The following is a 10,817-nucleotide window of genomic DNA, read 5'->3' as shown; positions in this document are numbered from 1 at the left end:
GGCTCCTGATGTACAGTGAAAGTAGACAGGGCAATGGCCCTGATGCCGCAGCATCAGGTCTGTTCTCCCTGCCAGGACCCAGTGTCACCAAGCGTTCTGCCTTTGAACAGCAAGAAGGAAGGCCAGAAAACGAGGAGTTGAAAGAGGACATGGACATCATCAGTCTTTTTCACCTTGAAGTGGAATCTACGTGCCCCTCAGAAACCGAGGAAGAGTTTTCCTGAATGAGCAGGCCCACCAGAATGAGAGGCCCTAGCTCATCTCTCTCTTCTGAGGAGAGAAATACAGCAGTGTCTCTAGTTGCATGCCCTTACTGAGGTGGAGAACAACACTCCTACAGAAAGGAACACCAACACCTTTGTACAGGACACTACAAGCATCCGAGCAGCGGCTAGGCTGCACCTTGGTTCAACTTTGACCTGACACAAGCCTCCAGCAATCGAGGAATCAAATCCACCCAGGGTCAGTGGGCCAAGCTAAACACTGGGTTAGGGGGAAACAGCCGGGAGAGCCCAAGTCCAGGTGGAACGAGTCCTGGTACATCACACCTCAGGCCTCCCAGAGGAGAGCTGTTAGGGAAGACAACAGCAAGATAGCCCCATGCAAAAAAGCATGGCTCCTGTAGGGAGGAGGAGATTAAGATGGTCAGCTTCCTTCCTTTTCCGGAGGAGGCTGTCAGCTCCTTGGATTGTGAGTTTTCAGTCCTTCTCAGTGTAGTCAGCTCAGAAACTGAAGAGCTTCCCTTATTTGGGAAGAACACAGGAATGAGGAGGCCCTGGCTGACAGCCCTTCTGGTAACGTGGCCATACACCAGCTCCATGAATGCCACTGGGTAGACACCCTGCCTGAGGAGGTGAAGAACATCCCTGGCCATTCACAGGACTGGAGCCTCGTGACTAGCCTCGGACCCAGTGACAGCGAGAGTTCCACAGAACAGGACCACGAGGAAGACCAGGAGGCGAAAGAAGCTGAGGTGGACGTCATCAGCATCTTTTGAGATCCCTTCTGGGTGCAGGGTGGTGACACCCCTGCACAGGCCCTCAGCCCTGCACTTGTGCCAGTTATTCCCACAGTAGTGGTCTGAGATGGGGAACTGCTCCAAAAAATGTGGCTGCGGCCCCACCCACTTGGTACACATGTCCGGTGATGAGGAGGTTCCTGGAGAAACTGCCCCCCAGGTTCCTGAACCCAGGCCCCAACGTGACCCTGAAGCTGCTCTCGTCCCCGAGCCTGCCCCCGCGCCTGCCCTCATGCCCGAACTCTTTGAGAAGCCCAGTCGTCGGGACGGTTCCGCGAGGTATTGACATGGCTGTGCCTGCTTCCGTGCATTAAGCTGCAGGGCTGCAAGGTGCACAAGCACCAGCGCCCACGCAAAAGGCACAGCATTATGCTCTGTAGACAGGGCGTGGTGGGCCAGCCTCCCCCACCCCCTGGTACCCTGAATTCCGGCCAGAACCATCAAGCCACTAGATGAGCAGGGAGAAGAGCAGGAGCCACATGATGAGGCCGTGGATCCGAGTGGACACTCTCGGCAAGAAGTGGATGCAACCAGGACACCAGAGGCAGAAGACGACCCCTCAACCTGTGAGCCCACTCCTGGCACTCTGCGTGGACACCTCCAGCCTGGAGATGCACCATAACTCGAAGGCGGAGAGGCCCAGGGCCCTCCACAGCACGGCCAGGGCACTGGCCCTGAAGATCCAACAGCAGGTCTGCTCCCCCTGCTAGGGCCCAGTGACACCGAGGGCCCTGCCTTTGGGAGGAGGCCAGAAAACAGCTCCTGTAGGGAGGAGGAGACTCTGAGTGGTCAGTCATTCAGAGTGGGGTCAGCTCAGAAACTGAAGAGCTTCCCTGTATTTGGGAAGAACACAGGAAAGAGGAGGCCCTGGCTGACAGCCCTTCTGGTAACGTGGCCATACACCAGCTCCATGAATGCCACTGGGTAGACACCCTGCCTGAGGAGGTGAAGAACATCCCTGGCCATTCACAGGACTGGAGCCTCGTGACTAGCCTCGGACCCAGTGACAGCGAGAGTTCCACAGAACAGGACCACGAGGAAGACCAGGAGGCGAAAGAAGCTGAGGTGGACGTCATCAGCATCTTTTGAGATCCCTTCTGGGTGCAGGGTGGTGACACCCCTGCACAGGCCCTCAGCCCTGCACTTGTGCCAGTTATTCCCACAGTAGTGGTCTGAGATGGGGAACTGCTCCAAAAAATGTGGCTGCGGCCCCACCCACTTGGTACACATGTCCGGTGATGAGGAGGTTCCTGGAGAAACTGCCCCCCAGGTTCCTGAACCCAGGCCCCAACGTGACCCTGAAGCTGCTCTCGTCCCCGAGCCTGCCCCCGCGCCTGCCCTCATGCCCGAACTCTTTGAGAAGCCCAGTCGTCGGGACGGTTCCGCGAGGTATTGACATGGCTGTGCCTGCTTCCGTGCATTAAGCTGCAGGGCTGCAAGGTGCACAAGCACCAGCGCCCACGCAAAAGGCACAGCATTATGCTCTGTAGACAGGGCGTGGTGGGCCAGCCTCCCCCACCCCCTGGTACCCTGAATTCCGGCCAGAACCATCAAGCCACTAGATGAGCAGGGAGAAGAGCAGGAGCCACATGATGAGGCCGTGGATCCGAGTGGACACTCTCGGCAAGAAGTGGATGCAACCAGGACACCAGAGGCAGAAGACGACCCCTCAACCTGTGAGCCCACTCCTGGCACTCTGCGTGGACACCTCCAGCCTGGAGATGCACCATAACTCGAAGGCGGAGAGGCCCAGGGCCCTCCACAGCACGGCCAGGGCACTGGCCCTGAAGATCCAACAGCAGGTCTGCTCCCCCTGCTAGGGCCCAGTGACACCGAGGGCCCTGCCTTTGGGAGGAGGCCAGAAAACAGCTCCTGTAGGGAGGAGGAGACTCTGAGTGGTCAGTCATTCAGAGTGGGGTCAGCTCAGAAACTGAAGAGCTTCCCTGTATTTGGGAAGAACACAGGAAAGAGGAGGCCCTGGCTGACAGCCCTTCTGGTAACGTGGCCATACACCAGCTCCATGAATGCCACTGGGTAGACACCCTGCCTGAGGAGGTGAAGAACATCCCTGGCCATTCACAGGACTGGAGCCTCGTGACTAGCCTTGGACCCAGTGACAGCGAGAGTTCCACAGAACAGGACCACGAGGAAGACCAGGAGGCGAAAGAAGCTGAGGTGGACGTCATCTGCACCTTTCACCTCGATGATGAACATCTTGGCTCCCTGGAAGGCCCAGGAACAGTTTCCCCCCACAGCAGGCAGTTCTGATTCTGGGAAGAGAATCCCATGCCCGTGTCACTCGGACACTAACTGGGAGGAGACCTCTGAGGACATTCCTCAGGGTAGCGACCCTTCAGGGTTTTGAAGGGCTGTGATCGCAGAGCCCCGTGGAGTCTGTGAGAGGGAGAGAGACAGGAGAGTATTTCCTCCTCTGTACAGCATGCCAGCGCACACTTTCTTGAAAATGGGAAATTGCTTAAGAAACGCAGCCATGACCGTAACCTCAAGGCACCTGCTGCCTGGGATACAGCGGCTCCCAGAGAGATGGACCCCAGGTTCCTGAACCCAGGCCCCAGGCTGAACCTGAACCTGCTCTCATCCCCAAGCCTGCCCCCACCTCTGTCCCTGAGCCCAAGCCCAGGCTGAGTGAATCTGTTAACATCCGCCCCTTAGGTGAGCCTATTTGTGCGGCCAGTGGCCAGACAACCCCGTGCACTAGAGGCAGCCTGGGCCTGGGGTCGGGCCCTTTGGTGCCTTCTGTTGTGTCCCTTCCCACCAACCCCCCGCCCTTGCCTGGAGAGCTGCAATCAGGCCCCACCCCCTGGTGCCACACCCCTCATTGTCACCTGCTATGTCACCTGCTATGACACCCCTGCACAGGCCCTCAGCCCTGCACTTGGGCCGGTTGCCTCACGGTAGAGCACATGGGGAACTGCTTGGGAAAATGCGGCCACGGCCGCAACCAAGTGCTACCCGTGTCCGGGGATGTGGAGGCTTCTACAGAAACTGTCCCCCAGGTTCCTGAACCCAGGCCCCAACCTGACCCTGAACCTGCCCTGGTCCCCGAGCCTGCCCCCGCGTCTGCCCTCATTCCCAACCTGTTGGAGAAGCCCCGTCGCCGGGGACGGCTCCTCCAATTTTGTACCCGGCTATGCCTGCTTTCCTGCTGTAACCAGCCTCCCCCACCACCACCCTGCACCCCGAAGACTCCGGCCAGAGCCATTGAGACACAGGATAAGGAGGGAGAAGAGGAGGAGCCACAAGAAGAGGCCATGGACCCAAGTGAACCCTATTGGCAAGACATAGAGGCAGCCAGGAGCCTGGAGGCAGAGGATGACCCCTCAAACCATGAGCCCACTCCTGGCACTCTGGGGGGACACCTGCAGCCTGGAGACCCTCAAGAGCATGGCCAGGGCACTGGCCCTGAAGACCCAATAGCAGGTCTGCTCCCCCTGCCAGGGCCCAGTGACACCGAGGGCCCTGCCTTTGGGAGGAGGCCAGAAAACAACTGTGGGGAGGAGGAGTTTAACATCATCAGCCTCCTTCCTTTTCAGGAGGATGCTGTCAGCTCCTCGGACTCTGAGTGGTCAGTGTTGGAGAGTGGGGTCACCTCTGTTAGTGAAGACCTCTCCTGTGCTTGGGGAGAATTCAGGAGAGAGGAGGCCATGGCTGACCTGGATGATGGCCCTTTTGGTATCATGGGCGTAGACCAGCTCCACAAGAGCCATTGGGTGAACAACCTGCCTGACGAGGTGGAAAACAGCTCCAGCACCTCCCAGGTCTGGAGTCTCTTCTCTAGCCTGGGGCCCAGTGATAGTGATACTACCGAAGATGGGGACGATGAGGAAGACCAGGAGGCGAAAGATGCTGAGGTGGACATCATCAGCATCTTTCGCCTCAATGACGAACAGCTCGGCTCCCTGGAGGCCCAGGAGCAGTTTCCCTCCACAGCAGGCATCCCCGGGACAGCAACCCTTCGGGGTTTTGAAGGGCCACGATCCTCACAGAGTCTCCCCTCCCCCCATGCTGGCTCCGGGGAGACTGTAAAAGAAAGAGAGACAGGACAGCAACAACTAGGCCAGGTGCTGTGGGGGCCAGAAGACCTCCCTGGTGCTCTCCCGACCTCGTTGCCTCCATGCCTTCCCCAGCCACCATCTCGGGAAGGCCCCCAGGAATGAACCAGCTGTGCAGCCACCACGTTACCACCCAGAGTGAGGAGGCCTGGACCTGCCCTGTCCTGGGAGCAGACGCAACCTCCACCAAGGGGCCTCCTCTTCCCTGCCCCTGTGACATCGTGGGGCAGGCCAAAGAACACCTGGAAGAGAAGGGAGAAGGCGGTAAAAAGGAGAAGATGAGCTCTCCTTGCCCAGGAGACAAAGCAGGCAGGCCCCTGGAAGCAGAGGATGACCTCCCTCCATGGCTCCCTGCCCTAACAGGCCCCTCTGGGCCTCAAGAGGGAAGCCTGAAGCCCTGACTGTGCTTGCACCCAGAGTCAGGAAGCACAGGGCTCCTCTGGGTGTGGCCTCCCCGAGGAATATGCAGAGCCCACATTGGGTCGATCGCCCCCTCCCACGTGGAGGCAGGGGAGAATTTCGAGGCCTGCCTCAATCCCCCTCACCAGGGGACAATCCAGCCAGGGCCCTGTAGGCCCAGGAGGCCACTCTGCCTTCGGGAGCAGTCCCGGGCGTGAGGCAGGACACCTACATCTCTGCCGCTCCATGGGACATGGAGCCATCAAGGGACAGAAGACGAAGGTGCTCATCGTGAGGCATCGCATGCCTGGCCCCCAGATGAGCCCCAAGTTCGACTCCAACAATGTGGTACTCATTGAGGATAATGGGAACCCCATGGGGACCCCAATTAAAACACCCATTCCCACCAGCCTACGCCAGAGGGAGGGCGAGTACTCCAAGGTGCTGGCCATCGCCCAATACATTGTGTAAGCAGAGCCCAGGCCTCTGGCTGCAGGGGCTCACGAGGGAGCGGGGCAGTTCTGGGAGCCTTGGCTGGGCTGAGAGGGCACCTGGGGCCACGCAGCCATTCCTCTCAGGCAGGGTAGCTGTCCTTCCAGCGAATAAACTTCTTGTGTCTGTTTTCTTAAATTAAAAAAAAAAAAAAAAAAAAAAGCGAGCAGGCCCAGCACTGCCCTGGGCACAGGTGCACCAGTGGCTGTGAAGAGCCTGGATCAAGAGCTCGCCCTCTTCCAGAAGCCAGCGCCCTGAGCACCAGCGTGCGGATCTGGGGGATCCACTCTCCCAAGAGATGGCAGATGTACGTCTTCTCCTGCACAGGCGAAGCCTTCGTAACAACCTGGCAAGGTTAATGCATCATTCAAGCCTGGAAAGAAAGAGAAAAAGGAATCAAAGGGCCGAATGATTATTTGGGAAGCTCTCGTCATGTGACCGGGCACACACATGGCAGAGTCGTGGAGCTTGTAGACTCTCTGGACCACAGAGGTCATGGGCGCCCGTGACCATGGAGGTTACTGTGGCTGCAGACATTGAGGTCACCTTCACCATGGACAGAGGTGGTCACAGACCAAAGAGATCGCAATCCCTCCGACCCGGAGGGCGCACTCATTCCAGACCAAGAGTGTCCCAGTCAGTACAGACGATGGTCACGTTCCTCAGACCAGAGAGGTCGATGGCTCCAGTGTGTGATGTTCATGTCCCTCAGTTGGAGGAGATCACATCGCCGCAGACTAAAGTATTTGAATCATCGCAAATTGTGCTGGCCGCAATGCTGCCCATTGCGGTGGTCGCGTCGCTGCATATTGTGGTTGGTGCATTGATGCAGATCATGGCCTCACAGCATAGAGTCATGCATTGCTGCACACTGTCGTGGTCGCAATGAGCAGATTGTCGTGTTGCATTGCTGCAAGCTGGTGGTCGCTGTGCAGCAGGTTTTGGGGTGCACTGCTGCATGTTGTAGGGGCCGCATCGCTGCACGTTGTGGAGGTCGCCGTCCCTACAGTGATTGGTTGCTGAGTCGAGGTCGCCGTCCCTACAGTGATTGGTTGCTGAGTCGAGGTCGTCGTCCCTACAGTGATTGGTTGCTGAGTCGAGGTCGTCGTCCCTACAGTGATTGGTTGCTGAGTCGAGGTCGCCGTCCCTACAGTGATTGGTTGCTGAGTCTATTGGAGGCCACTTCGGGTGGAATTGTCTCCTCATTTCAACTTCAGATCTCTCTCGTCCGATACCTCTCTCCTTTAGGACACTTGGAACAGTCTCAGTCTGGATTCCCGGAACAGAACCCTACACCGCTGTGCTTGAAATGTTCTTCATGATGCTGTCTACCTTGGGCAGAACTACCCCACTTTACAGTTCACAATGGACTCACTTTGGACAGTCTTTCAAGAAATTTATCTGTTAATATTCAGTTTCTCAGTTTTCTTTGAAGGTCTTTATTTTATTTTATTTTTCATTTTTATTGAATTTTATGAGTTTCCTTTGTAATTAATTACTTTTAGTTTTTATTTTAGTTTTAAATTTTAATTTTTAGTTTTTATTTTATTTTAAATTTAATTCTTAGTTTTTATTTTGTTAAAATTTTTAAGTTATGGTTTTTAATTTTAATCATATTTTAACTTTTTTAAGATTTCATTTCATTTGTTTCAAATTTTATTTTTAAATTTTTTATTTTATTGATTTACTTTTTAAAATTATGTTCCTTTGAAGAAAAGGCATCTCATGTATTTAATTTAATTTTATTAATTTCAATTGTAATTCATAACTTTTAGTTTTTATTTTATTTTAAATTTAATTTAATTCTTAGTTTTTATTTTGTTAAAATTTTAAGTTATTTTTAATTTTAATCATATTTTAACTTTTTTAATTTTAAGATTTCATTTCATTTGTTTCAAATTTTATTTTTAAATTTTTATTTTATTGATTTTTTAAAATTATGTTCCTTTGAAGAAAAGGCATCTCATGTATTTAATTTTATTAATTTCAATTGTAATTCATAACTTTTAGTTTTTATTTTATTCTTAATATTTAAATTCAGATTTAGTTTTTATTTAAATTTTTAGTTTGTTAAAAGTATTGTTGTTTTTAATTTTAATCATATTTTATCTTTAACTTTAAATTTCATTTAATTAGTTTCAAATTTGTATTTTAAATGTTTTTATTAGTTTAATAGTTTAAAGTTTGTTTATTTACGGAAAACCCATCGCATGTATTTCATTTATATTTTATTCATATATTTTTCATTTTTCTTTAATTTTTGTAATGACATACTTCCATGAAATTTATCATCTGTTTTTCTCATTTACATCTTAAATTATTTTTTTTTTATGATTTATTTAATTATTTGAAAAGCGAAGTTACAAAAGGTAGAGGCGGAGAGAGAGACAGAGAGAGATGGGGTGGGGAACCTGAAGCCTTGCCACTGCAGGCCTCACCTTGCTGGGACTGCTACCACTGCTGTCTCCTATCCGAAGCAGGCTCCTGTGACACCCAAGTGAGTTGCACCCACCTCCTAAATTGCCTTGCATTCCTACTGAGGGAGGAGGCACTGAGCAGCCTGAGAACCCCCAGGCTAACGTGGAGGTCCTGGGGGGTGGACAGACACCAGGGTAGGCTGCACTGCCTCTCTACTGGCTCTTTGTGTCTCATCACTCAGTGACAGAGATTGTAGACTCCCTGTGCTTGCCCACTTACACTTGGCAGGTCCCAGCTGCTGCTCCCACCACTGGCTCGCTGGCAGTGCCTGCCCTGCTCCGAAGCCTTTCTGTCCTTCTGCCTTGGTAAGGTAAGCACACACAGTTCCTCAACCTTGATTGTCACTGCCAACCCTCTTCCTCCGCTTAGCTCCAGGCCATTGGGTAGGTTCCGTCTTCATCCCTGGTTCCCTCACCTCCCTTTCTGATCTCCCCCAAATCCCAAGACTCACCCCCTCCTCTCTGAAGCCCTCTTCCTACAGAGGAGAATCCCTGACACCCGTGTATGTGTGTTACCCTCCTCGTCTTTCTTGCCTACCCCTGCGACATGGACAGAGCTGTATGAACATTGCTGTGGACCCACGCTGTCAGCACAGAGCCCAACACTTCTACACCAGGCATTTCTGCCATCACAGCAAGTGCACCTGCACACTTGACCCTTCAGCCCAGTCTAGACCCTCAGAGCAGTGACATGGGCACCACCTCCCCCCTCCTTCTAATGCTATTGTCTTCAGCTCTCTTCAAAATTCCAGTAGGTGCACTGTCTCTTCTCCCTATGGTCATGGCAGTGTGGATTGGTGACATCTGTAAAGGCACGAGGCCCCACCAGCCCATTTACCCTAAGGGTTCCCACCCCAATTTTTAGCCACCTCTTTAGCTCAGAAACTGTCGTCCTGTCCACCTTTAGGGCCCCCGATGGGCAGGAACAAAAAGACTCTCTCATTCATGTGTCTTCACTTATAGGCCATCCCGTAATGTCTCCTGCAGAGTCACCTCCACCCCAACAGGCAGTTCCTCTGCCACCGTGCTGCTCAAGCTGCCGTGGACCACACTGAAGCTATGGACACCACCCTCCTTCCAAGGTGGTCATCTGCCATTCTCTGGCTGCCTCTGTGGGGAGCTGCCTCCCATTGTCCATGGTGCTTCCTGGTGCTGGGCACACACCACGCAGTGTCAGTGTTGCTCAACGCAGTCTTTGCCAGTTTGCTGGCACAGTCAGTCTAGGGACCAACTGCAGTCCCAATTACCCCTTGAATCCAGGAGCTCCCACTCTTCCCACAAGTTGGGTACCTGATGCGCACCATTGTGAGAGCACTTTGGTTTTGTGGAGGCCAATGCTCCAACACAAGCCATTGGCCTAACTTCCTCTCCCACCAAGTCCCAGGCTTAGGCTGTCAGGTATGTATGTTTGACACAGCCGTCATGTTACCCTGAAGGAAGCCAGACTGGCTTCCCAGTTGACTGCTAGCTTTATAATCATTGCCAAGTCATTGTGTAGTGCTTAGTTGGCACTAGGCACTGTACCTCATTGTTTGCCAGCCTGCTCTGGAGCCCGTAGAGTGTCTGTGGGACCAGCACCCCCTCTGACTGTCAGGAGCATTGGGTTTTGTGTGTCCCCTCCAGGCCCCATCTCTGATTCCAAAGTTTCAACTTAGGCACAGGGACACCTGCCGCCATTCCTTCTCCTGCTTTTGGTCAGGGACCTTTGATTCCAGCTAGCCTCAGGGGCAGGGCCTCTCAAATTAAAAAAGAAAAGAAAGACAAGAAAAACCCACAGAAAAATACTAGCTCCCCCTTCAGCAAGAACATCAGGGTCCCTGCAGCTCAGGTGGTGTGCCCTTTTTGACTGTGGAGGAGCCAGCATTGTTGATGATGCACCTGGGTATGGGAGCAGCTGTGCTGGTGCTGTGGGCACAGGAAGCAGCCACTGGAGTCCTCTGCTCTCTCACCCTTGGCATCATAGTAGCAGCCACCAAAGCCTTCCTTCCTCCTTTCAGTCCCTATAAAACTTACCCTGCTCTCTTCCTACAGAAGCGTGAGGCCGAATCTCAATGTCTGTGTGTATACGTCGGAGTGGGTGTGTGTGTGCTATGCATATCTGTGTATGCCGAAGGACGTGTGGCAGATTGATCTTGTGAGAACCCGCTGGATATGAAGGCCCCCTGTGTGGACTGTACGGGATCTCCGCGTAGATCACCGGCCGCACCCTCCCTGACTTCATGTGGTCACCTGAGGACCCAACTCTGCACAGCGTCTTCACTGTTAGAGCCTGGAGGACTCGCCCTGCTGCCCACCAGCACTCCCTGTTCCTTGGACTTTCTCAGCCCTGTTATCATTAAAACTGTGCTCTTGTTCTGC

At 53.2% G+C, this 10,817-nt stretch overlaps 1 long non-coding RNA gene across 1 annotated transcript; it reads left to right on the top strand.

The window, feature by feature from the left end:
- The first annotated feature begins 8,075 nt into the window (after positions 1-8,075).
- LOC103348167 (uncharacterized) lies at positions 8,076-10,817 on the top strand. The gene is made up of 4 exons (XR_516614.4): positions 8,076-8,479; positions 8,689-8,770; positions 9,423-9,541; positions 10,491-10,817. It is a non-coding gene; the product is annotated as an uncharacterized lncRNA (long non-coding RNA).

Source organism: Oryctolagus cuniculus, chromosome 1, assembly GCF_964237555.1.
Source record: "Oryctolagus cuniculus chromosome 1, mOryCun1.1, whole genome shotgun sequence".
NCBI classification, from domain to species: domain Eukaryota; kingdom Metazoa; phylum Chordata; class Mammalia; order Lagomorpha; family Leporidae; genus Oryctolagus; species Oryctolagus cuniculus.
This window is presented reverse-complemented; position numbering and strand designations above follow the sequence as displayed.